General features: G+C 37.9%; 1 protein-coding gene and 1 long non-coding RNA gene across 3 annotated transcripts in view; both read right to left on the bottom strand.

Annotated features, from left to right (window-relative positions):
• Positions 1-14,597, bottom strand: part of nrg3b (neuregulin 3b) — a gene marked incomplete at its 5' end in the record, with an annotated part of 215,288 nt that overhangs the window by 175,833 nt on the left and 24,858 nt on the right.
• The window catches only part of LOC116671092 (uncharacterized), a 20,082-nt gene that overhangs the window by 3,870 nt on the left and 1,615 nt on the right, over positions 1-14,597 (bottom strand). Inside the window, exon 2 of the long non-coding RNA XR_004327193.1 lies at positions 4,146-4,158. This is a non-coding gene — a long non-coding RNA (uncharacterized LOC116671092). The remainder of the gene's footprint in view (positions 1-4,145; positions 4,159-14,597) is intronic.

Raw genomic sequence — 14,597 nt, 5'->3', positions numbered from 1 at the left:
AGTATGTATATATTAGTGTGTATATACTGTTTGGTTGTTTTGTATGTGTAAGCACATTGGGAGCAACGAAATTCCAAAGCAAAATTTCCTGGCAAATAAAGCTAATTCTGATTCTGATTCTGATGGTAGCAGAAGCTACAGCAATTAGCAACGGCTTGTTGCAAGCAGCAACAGCAATCAAATGTGGAAGGACTTTAAGGCCCTACACACCAAAAGAGGTGTTGCCAGTTATTCTGGCTGATTAGGCCTTTGCTCAGGCTGAAATTAAGCAAAGCTGTGTTGGGAATAGTTCTTTTAAATGGCAGACATTTTGATTGCGCAGAAGAAACACAGGTGTAACTAATAACCATTTAATTTCATTTTTGCTGCAAGTCCAGTGAGCCAGCTCGGACCCCAGTAAAACTATTAAAAATGTTATTTATGATTACAGCTGTTGTGCCTTACATGTATGTAAACACAAGAGTGGTGCACCGTGCAGGTATCAGATTAACTAAGTACCTAGATTAATTAAGAAATACAAAGATTTAGAGAACAGATATCCACAGAGACCGGTGAAGTGGGACCTTTAAGGCTCTATGCTTCTTGTAAACCTTTCCAGAGGTAAGATAGCACAATTCTCAGAAAATCCTTTGATTTGATGCAAAGGCACAAACCAGTAAATCATGTGAGATTATAGCCTCTACAGTGGCACAGAAAATAAGTAAAAGTAAAAAATAAAACAGAAGTCAGGGAGATTTTTCATCAGTCTGCAGAGACACAGTCGTATGCAGAGGTGAGCCAAATAGGTGAAAACACCTGTGTGGGTGCAACACGGGTGTTGGGCCGTTAAATAGATTACATAGGTAAATGTGTGAGGGTGTAATGATGGCATTTCGGGAGATAAGCCAATGCTCAGCTGATAAAGATGGCTTCAATGACTGTGTTCCTGCCTTAACCTATGCTATGAGCTCCATTTGTGCTCACTCCTCCTTTGTTCTCCACTCTGTGACCCGTGAACCGGTCCAATCAGTTCCAATCAGTTAAATGCAGCTCAGAGGAGATGAAGAAGAAAGAGAGAGGAGCCTTTCAGATGGTCTTGGAAGGGAAGATACACAGTTTATAGTTTTCTCGTTAACAGTAACACCATTTCACTGGAAATCTTTCTATTGATTGGTTGCTAAAGCTCATCGGATTGAACTGTAAAAGGAGTGTGAAAGGCTGAATAAAGACTGTGACTATATCAAGCTACCCGTGGGGTCAGGAAAGACAATAACACCAACCTTGGTGTCACATTATTCCTACTACTTCATTATGAAGTCAAAAGTATTAGGTGTGTTTTAATTCAAATCCCAAATGAATCATAAAACACTTTTCTACCCTTCCAGCCTTCATTAGTCCTATAAAATATCAAAGCTTAAAAAGAATACCTACTGCACTTCGCCTTTTGCCAAGCAAACAAGCTGTAGACTTCATTATAGCTGTTCTGAATGCTGCTTCATGTCGCTTCTTTTCTTTCATAATAATGAAAATATTTTCCATTTATGTTATTTTCAGTTAGTCACAGTCTGTGACGCCTGCAATCGATCTATCATCAGTTTTGGAGCAGAAAACATAATCAATCACTGTCAAGTTTTGATATCATTTCCCTTATCCAATATTTGTTTTTCTGTAAATTGTAAGTCATTCCAGCCTTCATAGAACATCTTTAGCATACTCAGGATAAAGACAACATAAAGGAATAAAACAACATAAATGTAGACACAATACTCTGCCTCAAATTCTCGCACAGATTTATACATGATATGATAAGAAAAGCAAATGACTTTCTGATCTTATAGTAATATAATCTGCAGTATTACTGTAATTTCCCCCCCGCCACACGCGCAGGCCTCATTTTAATGTTTTATTTTGACAGAGAAAGAGACTTCCGCTAAAGGCTCTACCACGTGACTGTGCTTCAACAATCAAACGTTGTTGTGCAGTCACGTGACCATACTCAATCTCAGTGGCGGGACGCGTTAGCTTTACAGTCCTAGCAAAACAAAAATGTCTGACTCAACCGTCAGCAGTGCAGACACAGACGAGGAGGAAAACCTCCAACCTCTTATTGAAAGCATGTTTACCTTTTAGTAAAAGTGCAAAACAGGAGCTACATTATGCGGTGACTTCAGTGTTTACCAAAACAAACGGACATGTCAGCATTCAAAAACTCAACATCTAACTTGAGGAAACATGTAGCAATAAGTTTACTAATTTTTAGTAAGGCTTAGTTTAGGCTATGTTTGTCTTTTAGTTTGATGATTATGATTATATTGTAATTTTATTTGTCTGATTGAATGCTTGCGTTATAAAAAATAAATCAGATGTTACTCAGTGGTTACTCAGTACTTGAGTAGTTTTTTCCCCAAGCACTTTTTTCCCCAAGTAATTATTTGGATGACTAATTATTACTTTTACTTGAGTCATATTATTCTAAAGTAACAGTACTTTTACTTGAGTACAATTTTTGGCTACTCTACCCACCTCTGCAGGTGATACAGCTGTGCACCATTAGTAATCAAAGTGTCGATGAAGTCACTGAAGTGTCAAAATGTCTCTAGTAGTAATGATGCTAGAGAGAGCCTGGCGGTCCCAATTGTTCAATAACATTCATCCACACATCCGTCCTCTTTGCATTTCCCCCTCAGTTCATAAGCAGGAGGCGATGTGGGAAGTGAAGAGGAACATTATCGTTTTGGGATCCTACACCTCAAAGGGTGAATTTCTATCAAAGTCAAAACAAAGAATAGGAACAAGAAAGTGATGTTTGCAGGTTTATATTAAATTTATGATAACCATTTGCTGCTTTGTGAGACTTTTTAAGCATCTAGCACTGCTTTAAAGGTTATTTATATTGGTTTAATTATATATAATAATGTAGTTATTTTGGTTGGCTGTTTGTTGGGTTAAACGGTCAAGTGGAAAAATTCAAGGTGCTCACAGCCTCTCAGGAGTAAAGGCCATGGGCGATTAAGACCTTGCCTGCAAAAATGGTGTGGCCAAATCTGGTCACCTTCAGTCTCTCTCTCTGAGCAGACCAAAATACATCGCCTTCTAAAGGTCAAGCACTATAAGGACAAACATTCAGCAAGCCAAGTTATTTTGATCTCAGTATCCCGGCCTCTTTGACAAATTTCATGTATTTATTTATTCTTATTTCCCTGTTGCAGAGGACTGAAAAATGAGAGAAAATGCCCTAATAGCAAACATGGGAGAACACTGCATTGTGAGTGCCCTAGTCTCAATAAACTCACACGTGGCTGTACGTATACAGTACAACATAAACGTATTAGATCGTGGATAAACAATACTGTTCAAAGTTACCAAGAATTCAGTACATCGATCCATATTGTAAAATAGGAAAACAAAGGTTTAATCAAATTTGAGCATGTAAACTTTCCTATATCTGTCACACAATCCTGACTTTTGGCTATTAAAAGAATGCCTGGACACAAACTGACTGAAGTGCTCAAAAAATTCTGGAAATAATCACCCAAAGACAAATAGTAACCAACCTACAGTGTTGCATCCAAAGTATTATGTTGAAACCAGGCAGATAAAACTCAATGTACATCAGCTACATTCACATGTAGCTCATTCCCCATCATTATAACATAATCTGCATGCAGTTAAGTATATTTCTAGCAAATAGAACAGCTCCGTTGCAATGTGTTTGGCTGCAGGTGCAGTATAAAACGATAGTGTGGAGCAATTCCATCAACACTATCATTCCAGACAGTGCAGTAAAAACAAAACCACTCTTTCAAACCGGTGATAGATTAATCCTTCAAATTTCTACCCAAAACTTTGAAGTCAATAAGAAAATCCAGCCCCTCAAGTTGCCGAATATTATCCATTAAAAATAAATGAAAGCAAGCACACATACACATTTTTCAACAGCTGTGATTTTAAAAGAGACCCCCCCCCCCCAAAGATTAGATGTGCTGGCTTTATTTTCTCACAAGTGCACAAAATCTTTTTGACAAATGTCTTGCAGGATGAGTGTGCAGAGCATGATTCCTTTTCAATATAGCTACACAATATCCTGACTGCAAAATACTGCACCATATTATATTGGGCAGCCTGGAACTGCAATTTACTGTATATGATCTAATATTTTTTTAAACTTGACTTGTACTTCTCTTGTTTTCATTAAGGAGAATTAATATGAAAGTGCTGTGGAGTATGCCACTTACAACATGGTCCTCATTTAATGTTCTGCCTATATTCTAATATTATGAAATGGAAACAAATGAACAGTGACAGAGGGACAATTACCATTGCCATGCCAAAGAGCCATATTAAAATGATAACAAGTTATAATCGAGACATCATTCAAAACTATGAATGCATGACAGATATGCATTGATCATTTCCCACATCTCGGTGTTAATAAGATCCAAGATATTGACACTATGCTCGAGAGCCTCAGAGATCCTTACCACCCAGAATCTGACTGCAACGACAGCAGCAATTTGTCTTTGGATTCAGACTACAGTGATTGCGAGAAATCCAGGACGGCAAAGCTCAGAGATGATGTGTGCATTGTCCTCGGAGGTGTGGGAGGATAAATGGCCATGTGTGCTCTCAAATTACGATGTGAGGACTACTTTAGAATGGATATGAGGTATAATTGATATGCTCTGTAGGACCACTCCCTATCTGCAGGCCAAGCTAAGAGCACACCATGACAATCAATGAGGAACAGGGATAATTTCATAAAAAGAAAACCTCCATTATAACTCCTATCCCCCCTCATAAACCTCATGAGGATGTTGTTAAGGTGTTAGCAGTGGAGGTGACAGAAAAATCTAATCAGCAGTGCACTGTATTTCTAGCTGTGGTAGATGAAAATGAATGCTGTTAGACAAGGCTACAGCTAATGTAAGATGGCAGGACTGAGTGACTATAAGTTATATAAAATGACATCTAGCATTACAGCTATGCCTTATCCTAAAAAAAGACAAAGAAGCTGTGATCACCAAGAAATCTAACTTTAGGTAACATCCGCAGAGACTGAACAGGCTATAGACGCTTCCAAACATGCCCACACATACTTTGAAGTATACAAAATCATTTAATGGTCCTTTGTAAATTTGCCTACTGTGGCATATTACCTATTCATCATAGTTAAATATTCCCATCTTCCTTTATGACTGATTTACAGTAGATTCGTAGTATGTTGATAAAGTATGTTGAGTAAATCAATTTATTATTTTGATCGTTAAAAATTGTTTAGTGGACCACTCTTTGCTTTTAACACTGCTTCCTGTATACAGGTATTTATGGTGTAGTACCATTTCTTTGTGTTTTTGCCCTCATCCCGCGTATTTCCGGTGTTTTATTTGTCTTGACACAAATTAATGACATTTGTCATTTGAAAGTAATCTTGCCTGCCACTTCAAAACGGGCCCAGTGTTAATTTAGCATCTGTGTCCCTAGATGTGGAGACTTTTAAAAACCTTTTAGTTATATATTTACAAAAGACCCTGGGGAATAGTCAGGCTACTTTTGGGGCAGATTTTAGCTACGGCTCAGCTGTGTTTCTGTGAGCAAGAGGGAAATTCCCTCTCAGCGAGCAAATATGAAAGCTACATGGTTAGGGTTTACATGTTCTGTTTGTTTTTATTTACCATATCATATAGTAACATGTACTTGTCTGCTATTTTTGCTATACATTACCTGTTTGATATAATAAACTCCACTACTCAGTGAAGACCTGATGGTGGGCATTCTATGCTGGGCCTATAGCACTGCTAAAGCTACAGCTAAAGAATTTGGGGTTTAGATTTGCACCCCTCAGTATTTCTGTGCATGAGGAGCTTTGTTTTCTCTGATTTTATTTCATCAGCTTTGCTCGCCATTTGAGTTCAGAAGAGTGTAATGGGGTACTTTGAGAGGGTTTGGGCTTATCTGATGGATACAATCATATTTAGACTAATGTCATTCTTGTAAGCCCATAAAGCTAAAAAACAAACAAACAAAAAAGCCATTAGGAGACTTTGCCAGCCCTTCCAATGGGCTGATGTAATGTTTTGGCTATAGGCCGCCTTATAGCTGATTATGTGCTGTCAGACTGGGTTGTATTGTGTTTTGTGTTGTCTATTTCAAACAACGCATGTAATACGTCACCTGCTTAAATTGCTGTCCAGAATGATAAGTCTGGTAACCGAGCATGGCTAATATTTTATCACCCACGTCTCTCTGGAATATTAATCCCATCCTAACGGGGCAGCTCAGAGGACAGGACTACAATAGGATCCTGAAGATCCTAAGGAATCAACAGGCACAAGCGTTCAAAAGAACAAAACAGGCTGAAATAAAATATCTATTTAAGACATTAACCACGCAAAATCAGCACAGCTTTTTTACACAAGCGTTGGAATGTAATTCTGTAGGTAAAAGAGAGAGGAAAAGCATTAGGAAGTAGTTCAGCATAAGTAACAGCAGAGATCAACAACGGCCATAGAACAAAGACTGCAGCCAACAACACATAAAGCATGCATGTGTTAAATTGCCTCACATTCAGATTTAAGTGAACCCCCTTTCCATTCTTAACTGCTCCGTAATGATGAGCCCTGAATGGGCTCATAACCCATGTAAGCACCTGCTGCAATAGCTTGACTATTACCATTACCACACCACAACCCTAATGGCTGCCACTCATTATGAAATTGCCTCCAAATGCACCAATGAATGCTGCTAATGTGGTCACAACTTACTCATACAAAGTCTGCAGTCCACTGTCATAGTGGCGAGCCATGAAAAGTTCAGTGGACAGAGACAATTATGGTCCTGCTCATCATACATCCACTGCATTACTGAATCAACTGTGTACAGTATGTTGCAAAATAGTGTATAGCACTGTGAAAGACTTTCGTTTCTCAGGTAACCAATTGCTCTACGTCATCCCATCTTTTGTAACTCAACACTGTGTTCCCCAGACGGTTATCCCAGGGATATCGGGTGGCACCCCCTAACTGGAGAGCAATTTAACAGTTAACTTACTCAATACAGGTCCAATTACAGGTGAATCTAATCCTGGATTAGACAATATGCAACTAGTCTTTGTTTACACAGCCCAGGCAAAAAGTGAAGCTTGATCTGGAAAGATTCAATTTAAAAAGGCCCCAGACAGCTGCCCTGAATCACCGCTCCAATCGACATCATTCGTTTTGCATTTACTTTGAGAAATTGGAATATTATTGACTTGCTGGAAAGCGGCAGAAACAGAGAAATAGGTGAAATGCATTTTTTTCTACTTCACTGCCCCACGGCTTGGCAATAAGGACATATAACTGATGCAGTCTTGATTTGACTTGTGATATCTAGTTGGTCCACTGCACTGATCTGTTTTGTCAATTTGCATTCACTGCACCGAATTTTACATATGACAGCAACAAAAGATGCTTTTAGATATTTTTTCCACACATCTGGACACATTAACTCTGGGCAATGACTGTCTGCTGTGTGCATCATTTCACTCTGTGCATCGCAAATACAAAGCATTCCCTAACAATGGCAGGTGTCCAGTAACAATAACACTGCCGTGCAAAATAGCTGACAAATCAGTAATTTTAACAAGAGAAACAAAATGTATTTAAAAAAAATTAATTGTTTATATTACAACTGCCAATGCTTGTTACATCCCATAAAAGTGGTCCGATAGAAAGTACTGAAAAAGTTATATATAATAATATATTTTTTGCATGAACACCAAACATGAAATAGCAATAAGGTTATATCAGCCAATACATTGTCCTAGTAAAATAATCAGTCTGTAACTACAAAATAAAAATTGTTTCATAAATCGTGATAGTACAAAATTCTACAATTTAAATCTATGATATTTTAAACTGTAATTGTCTATGATTGTAATGGAATGGATATATAATATTATAATGTATGTTATTATATATAATAACTTTAAGATGATCAAAATCAAACATTGTTATGCACATGTGGCTCTCACTGGTACTTCTATTCTTGTGTTTCTGCTACAGTGTTTTCTGTTTTCTACCCAGTGCCTCTCTTGTCACGCCTGTGCACTGAAACGTCCTGTCAACCTATCAATTGGCTGAAAGAATGCAACATCAGTATATTACTATACACTCCAGTGCACTTGCAATCTGGTCCACACACAAACATCATCATAGCATATGCACATGCATGTTTTTACTCAGTATACAAGGTCACACCAAGCGCATGGCCACTATTGCACAGGCCTGATCAATTAAAAAAAAAATGATATAGAAAAAAGGGATGCTAAGAAATGTAGGGCTGCAACTAACAATTATTTTCTCAATTAAGCCTAGTTGTTTGGTCTAAAAAAATGTCAGAAAATGGTGAAAAATGTTCAGTGTTTTCCAAAACCCAAGATGACATAAAACATCTTGTTTTGTCCACAACGCAAAGATATTCAGTTCTGTCATAGAGGAGAGAAGAAACTACAAAATATTCACATTTGAATGTGCTGGAATCAGAGAATGTTTAATTTTTAATTTTTTTTTTTAATAAAAATTGACTCAAACCGATTAATTGATAAACAAAATATTTGCCGATTAATTTAATAATTGACAATTAATTGATTACTCAATTAATCTCTGCAGCTTTAAAGGAATGTATTAGTCAAACGATATATTTTTTATTAATACATTAGTTAAATAAGACAAAAAAGTGAATAGCCAATGCACAGTAGAAGAGTGAATTTTATAACAACTAAAAATCAGGCAAAGATTTTGCAGCCCTAACCTCTCTCAATCTTGGACTAGCAGCAGACCGACCGTATCTCTCCACATGCAGGGCATTTGTATCATTTTATATCACAATCTTGGCAGGTTGTTGGGCGTGAAAACAGCTTCTCCTCCACCGTCATCGTACCTCTCTACACTCCCCTTGTGAGTACACACACACACACACACACACATACACACACACACACACACGCACACGCAGTACTAATGCAGCAGCAGCAGCGTCATCTGGTCCTTTCAGCATGACTTCACTCAAGGATCTTTAGTGGAGGCCAGCAAAAGCCACAGGGGAAGGTATGGGTACTGTCACGCACATCTTAAAATCTTTGATCCCATCCATATGTGTTTAAACATTCATACGCAACCATTAGCTTGTGGTAAGTTGGCTTTTAAAGAGAACTACAGACGAGGAACCAGTGTGGGAGGGCAGGGAATTCTCTGCCTTGCGCTTTGAGCATGCCCTAGTTTATTTTACAGAAACCATCAAATTAGATTAGGTTCTGACAGTTTTGATGTTTGAAAATCAAGCCTGTCAAAAAGTAAGAAGCCCATGTTAATTTATGTATGTATACTGCGCTATTCTCCTTCATGACAGACGTCCGTCGATTGTGACAGGCAGTGTATAACATGAAAAGTCTAATGTTTTCAATATGTGATATCTTAGAGATGCGCAGCAGCTACTAGAAGTCCCTCTCCTGATGGGCTGTGCTCATCTGTAGTGCTTTACGTCTTTTGATTTGAGACTTGACAGACAGTGACAGACTGCCAGATTGCTCCCTTGACTCCAGAGCATATGTAAGTTCACTGCACCTTCTTAACTAGCCATTTCATGATGTAGTCCATAATATTAAACATACATAACATCTGAAATATGTTTAATTTCATTTACTGACATCACTGTCACATTGACATGAGGGGTGCTTAATCACAAACACAAAGAGATTTTATCAAAATATTTAAGTCTAAAATAAAGAAAACATATTCATACATACCTTCCCAATCAGATCTATTAAAAAATCACTGAAAAAAAGATTTATGTATCCTATAGTCTGCCTCAACAGATGTACATTGATGGGATAAAGCATGACATCCGACACGCAGGATGTCCCTCCCATCCCACTATCGGGGCTTAGTGCTTCCAAGGATGATTGTGATTGGTTTTTAAGAAATACAAACAATCCAGGTTGTTTTTCTTCTTTTTCCAGAATAGATAGGCAAAGCAGCCAGACCATACTGACACAGCACTGTGGATATAGGTCTGACAATACAAGACTATATACTTTATAATACTGGAGAAATAAAGTAATGACTAATTAAGTTGGCCTTGCCATCTCTTCAAGGCATTAAACAAGATCAACATATTTTTTACATATTTTCTGAAATGGACCTCACTTTCCAATTCTCCCTAATCACACATTCATTCATTCAATCTTTCATTCATTCATATTATCTATCAATGAATGGTATCATGAAACCAAGCTCTTTAGAAAAAAATCAAAAAAGATATCTATTTTTATATCTATTAGAACTAAAACTAAAGTTGCGCTTATAACTAATAGTACATCTGACAGGCAATGCCACTAAGCTGCTGCCCTTTCCTGATTCATTCCTAACCATTCTAAAACAACATTGAAATTGCCTCTCAATTGGTGATGCAATTCATAATGTAGCCAGTGGAGAGATCATTAGCTTACATGTTATGTGACTATAATCTTTTCATTGTCAGGATGGGTTACTGCTGAGTTGTGTAGCAGCTACAATCCTCTCAGGGCTGTCCATTTATACTTTAGACGTACATGATGTTTTTTATCCAAAGGGACGTGAGTGCAACACTGAAACAAGCTTAAATCCCTACATCACCAAAATTAAAAGACACTAATTACTATGGAATACTGTCAAGCTTGTGTTACGCCTACAGCACCATCGTGGTGGATATGAATGACGACAGGAAAAGGGGGAAAAAAGGCTATAATTACATACAAAGGCATTTTAGGTAGTAAAGGTAGCAGTCAATTGAGTTAACTTGCAATTAAATCAATTTACTGTAATGCAGAAACTAAAACTGCATAGTGTATAGAAACATGTATTCAATTCAATGTTATCTGAGAGTAAATTCAGCCACTAGTATCGTCTTGCAGTTGCCTGTATTAAGAGGTACAGTACAGTACAGGACATACAATGTACCCCTTGTGAGGGTTCTGTCATAAACAGCCATGTAAGCACACACATACACAACATTTTGGCTCTACTGAAGTATGCTTGAAGGTCACATTCAATAATAAATTCAGTGAATAGTGACAATTATGCACACAAACTGTTCATGCACACACACACACACGCACACACACACACACACACAGTGTGTCCCTTGACTCCCTTCACTCCAGTGCAATGATGATTGGGTTTCTCCACTGGACTGACTCCACTCCTGCTCTGCCATTCCACTCAGCACAGTGAGAAATCACCTAGTCAGTCTAGGACTATTACAGAGTAATTGGCCTTTAAAGAGGGGCTCCACCATGTGAAACAGTGTAACTGAGAATGATACTCTCGTTGCTCCATTCCCCATTTTGTCCTCTATCCCTCTATCCCAACATTTCTCTCCGTTTCTGGCTTCACCTCTTGCTCGCCCCTCTCTTTCCAGGCCAGCTGCTCCCAGTGTGTATCTGGCCCTCAACACGGTGTTCCTGTTGCACCCTGTCTGCTGCAGACTCTTGTTGACCTCTAAAAGCTCAGTGCTGTAGCTGCCACTTTCAGCTCCTGGACAGCTCCTGGACTGGATCAGACCAACTTTATTTTCGATAGGGGGGAGCAAGTTAATCTGTTACTCTGTTACTAATGCTCAAAAGGAGCAGCTATGGCAGCAACATGAAAGAGAAAATTATCCACACCATAGGACCAAAACAAAACAACAACAATTAAAAGCAGAAAGAAGTAGAAGTTTAAACAGTAGCATAAGAAGAATGGTGACAAAAGCTAACAGCTATTATGACAATGATGACATCCGGAAAAAGGTGACTTTGAAAAACACCCGCCTCCTCCTCCAAACGTTTTTTTTACAATTATTGTGGATCAGCCACTGTACGATACTTAAAAATGTATCACTTCTGTCTGTGCTGTCCAAGATCTTTGTTTTTGTTTTTCTATATTTGAGTCCTATTTTCTATATTTGACTTGTTTGTCAGTGATATTGGGGACTGTCCTCCCAAGACAAACAGCATAAGTTGTTTCAGAAGGTTCCCCAAAACAACATATGTTTCATAGAACATGTGTTCGCTGATTTGCAGTGGTTCTATATCATCCTGTCGATGGGGCGTCAGTTAAAAAAAAACAGTTACAAATTAAACATTTTGTAGTTTCTTTGGAGGACTTATTTGTGTTTTTTGTAAATTTGTATTTGTTACTATTGTAACAGTTGTCGACCATTTATTTAAATGAAACATGATGTACTACAGTTTTTTACGATTGCTATGACAATTTTTTCAATACTTTTAACAACTTTCCTAGACTCTTAACACAGTAAGCACTACATCTGTCTGTGTAGGCTATACAATTAACAATTTTTTGTTGCTTTGCCACAAAATGGATACAGTTAACAAAACATTTAAAATGCTTTAACTTCTTTTACACACAAGCTCAACCAAGACCAAAAAAATAGATTTTTACTGACAAATTTGCAAATGATAACATATGTCAAAACAGATAACATCATGTTCTAAACCCATCTTAGGCTAAGGTCAAAGTGAACAGCTGTTCATATTGTAAATTGAAACACAAATAAATCTCCTGCATTTTACATGTATTCCATTGTTACTGTAAATGAGAGAAAAAGCTGATTAAAGTTATGCAAATAGATCACTCACAACTGATTCCCATCTAGGAAACACACCCAGCTGTTGAGGCTCTTTCAATCGCATGACCATCTGTTTTTACAGTGTTCTTTATATGTTACAGTAAGTGAGTGTTGTACTTTGACAGCAAGGATTACAGTAACCAAAGTCACATTCCTTGTTTGTTTACGCAAACCTGGCCAAAGCGGATTCTGAAATGTTACAGTAGTAAATACAGTAAAAGGGGAGCTATTCGGGCTGATTGTCTGTGGAAAAGGAACAATACACCAAGAGGAACACAAAGAAAGTAAGAAAAATTCCTGCACGACGGAGAGGAAGATGAGTACCAGGACAATTCTGTCTCTATTTCCCTTTTTCATTAACTTTCTGTCTCTGCCTGATGTGAGTCGAGTGCAGATTTGAGTCGTGCATGCTCAGATTTAAACAGTTTCAGGCATAACGTGTCATACTGAAATTTGTGAAATCCATGAAATAATAAACTTTTTTTCAATACAAACAATAACAGAAGACGGAAATCATTTCATAAAACGTTTTAGCTATCTATGATTGTTTGATTGCTAACGTTAGCGCAAAACGCCATTCAAGTGACAACCTTGTTGCGTTTGATTGCTAGCTTGTAGCCAGCAGTGAACCAACTTTGTTAAGTACGTCCATTTTTACTGAATTGACATTACAGAAATCTTTTGTTAGCATCTTGTATGCTACTTTTCTCACATCTTCCCTCGTCTCAAAGTGAAACATGCGCGACTCAAATCTGCACACGACTCAAATCGGGCAGTGACGCATTCTATGAAGCTACTCTGAGATGGCTCATTCATTTTTGTATTGAATTTCTGTGGCACAAGAAACAAAATGCAGCATTTACTAAACACAACAAAACAAAAATGTAGACAGGCTTCAAGAGAAACTGCAGTGTAAACCCAATCTTTGGTCAATGCAATATACTATTATCTATTGTATAAGAGCAGACCTGACACATGTAAAATAATGCAGTTTCTGTAATTCTACCTGATATTGTTTTTGACATATGTTTTCTTACATTGGGCTATGACTGACTAAATGTTCATTTTGGAAGAGAACATGTTTTGAAGAATTATTTGACTTTGAGACATTGTTGTCTCAAAATCAAACACAAATTGGTGCAGTGTTTTGGTAGACATAGTGTATTGTGTTAGTATATTATTGTATTTTGAAAATTAGTGTTGTAGTTTATTTACAATGTGATTTTGAGCATAAAGTTAGCTGTGTTGCCAGTTGTGTGTTGTAGGTGTGTTGGTGCGTTAAGAGTTGTCATATTACTATTGTCATAGCAATTGTAAAACCTGTAATGATTGGGGCTGCAACTAAGGTTTTTTTGTCATATTTTTTTCTATTAATTGACCATTCACTTGGTTTATAAAATGCTAGCAATTACAGTAAGATTGCACCTCACACTTGATTCCTGGTAAATGGACATTTAATTCTAGAAAACAGTGTAAGAGTTCTGACTTGGCATCACAGATTAGTGTGTGTGTGTGTGTGATGTTGTGTTGTGTGGTGTGTGTGTGTGTGTGTGTGTGTGTGTGTGTGTGTGTGTGTGTGTGTGTGTGTGTGTGTGTGTGTGTGTGTGTGTGTGTGTATTTATGTTTTCTTCTAACTCAAACTCATTGGCCTTGGCTCAATTCTCTGAAGAACATAAAAAATAACTTTTCCAATGGCTTCACACAATACACGCCCCCTACACATAAATATTACACATGAGGTGTTCGGGTCTACTGGACCCAGGTGTATTTAAATGTAGGTGCTGTGAAACTATCTGTTAGGTCTGTTGCTGGTTGCACCCTGTCTCTGCTCTCCTCCCCTCTGTCTGTCCTTGATTGCAGGAGTGAAACCTGGTGTGCGGGAGTCACGGTTCCAGCTGCAGCTCATCAGACCCCTTCTCTCCACCCTGGCTAACTCGATCACTTTGGATTTGTTTTGGACTTGGTTCTTTTCA

This window comes from Etheostoma spectabile, chromosome 21 (assembly GCF_008692095.1).
Source record: "Etheostoma spectabile isolate EspeVRDwgs_2016 chromosome 21, UIUC_Espe_1.0, whole genome shotgun sequence".
Lineage (NCBI taxonomy): Eukaryota > Metazoa > Chordata > Actinopteri > Perciformes > Percidae > Etheostoma > Etheostoma spectabile.
Note: the sequence above shows the minus strand (reverse complement) of the source record. Positions and strands in the feature narration are given on the sequence as shown.